The 1,354-nt window shown below is 32.7% G+C and overlaps 1 non-coding gene across 1 annotated transcript; it reads left to right on the forward strand.

Annotated features, from left to right (window-relative positions):
- Positions 1–780: 780 nt before the first annotated feature.
- Positions 781–887, forward strand: LOC132009329 (U6 spliceosomal RNA). The gene has a single exon (XR_009401867.1). It is a non-coding gene; the product is annotated as a U6 spliceosomal RNA (small nuclear RNA).
- The last annotated feature ends 467 nt before the right edge of the window (positions 888–1,354 follow it).

Genomic DNA, 1,354 nt, shown 5'->3' on the forward strand with positions numbered 1-1,354 from the left:
GTGACTATTCAGTTTTAAATATCATTTATTGAACAGACTATCTTTACCCATTACATATGTTGGCCCCTGTCAAATATTAGGTGACTGTATGAAAGGATTTATTTCTGGACTCTCAATTCTGTTCTACTTGTTTATTGGTCTGTTTTTATGCCAGTATACTTTATTGCTTTGAGCATGAGGGCTTTGAAGTATAGTTTCAAATCAAGAAGTGTAATTTCTCTTCTTCATTCTTTCTCAGAACTTCTTTGTTTGTTGTCTTTTATGGTCTCATATAAATTTTAGGATTCTTTTCTTACTTCTGTAAAAAAATAATATTGGATTATTTATTTATTTATTTGACAGAGAGAGATGACAAGCAGGCAGAGAGGCAGGCAGAGAGAGAAGAGGAAGCAGGCTTCCTGCTGAGCAGAGAGCCTGATGCAGGGCTCGATCCCAGGACCCTGGGATCATGACCTGAGCCGAAGGCAGCGGCTTAACCCACTGAGCCACCCAGGTGCCTCTAACATTGGATTTTTGATAGGAATTGGATTTACAGATGGCTTTCGGTAGTATGGACATTTTAACAATGTAATTCTTACCATTCATAAATATGAGCTATCTTTCCATTTGTGTCTCCTTCAATTTCTTTATCAATGTCATAGTTTATGGAGTACAGATCTTTCATCTTCTTAGTTAAATCTATTCCTAAGTATTTTATTATTTTGATGCTATTGTCAATTAGATTGTTTTGTTTATTTTTTCAAATAGTTCATCATTAGAGTGTTAAAATGCCCCTGTCTTGTGCTTACTTTGGCAGCACATATACTAAAATTGTAATGATGCAGAGAAGGTTAGCGTGATCACTGAACAAGGATAACATGAAAAACTGGGAAGCATTCCATATTAAAAAATATGAAACAAAACAAAATTCTTGTCTTTTATATATTGATCTTGTATTTGGCAGCTTTACTAAATTTGTTTATTCAAATTTTTTTGTGAAGTTTTTAGGATTTTTTAACATGTAAGTTCATGTTATCCAAAAAAAAATTTTACTTCTTCCTTTTTTTTTTTTTTTTTTTTGGAGTCTCTTATTTCTTTGGGTTCCTTGTTTCTCTGGCTAGGACATCCAGTACTATGTCAAATGAGAATAGTGAAAATGGACACACTTGTCTTTTTTCTTATCTTTAAGGGGAAAACTTTCAAACTTTTTTGATTGAATATGAGATTAGCTTGGGCTTGCAATATGTGTTTTTTTCTTTAATGGGTTTTTTAAATTATTTTTTTAAATTTTTTATAAACATATAATGTGTTTTTATCCCTAGGGGTACAGGTCTGTGAATCACCAGGTTTACACATTTCACAGCACTCACCATCA

Source organism: Mustela nigripes, unplaced genomic scaffold (assembly GCF_022355385.1).
Source record: "Mustela nigripes isolate SB6536 unplaced genomic scaffold, MUSNIG.SB6536 HiC_scaffold_14027, whole genome shotgun sequence".
Taxonomy (NCBI): Eukaryota; Metazoa; Chordata; class Mammalia; order Carnivora; family Mustelidae; genus Mustela; species Mustela nigripes.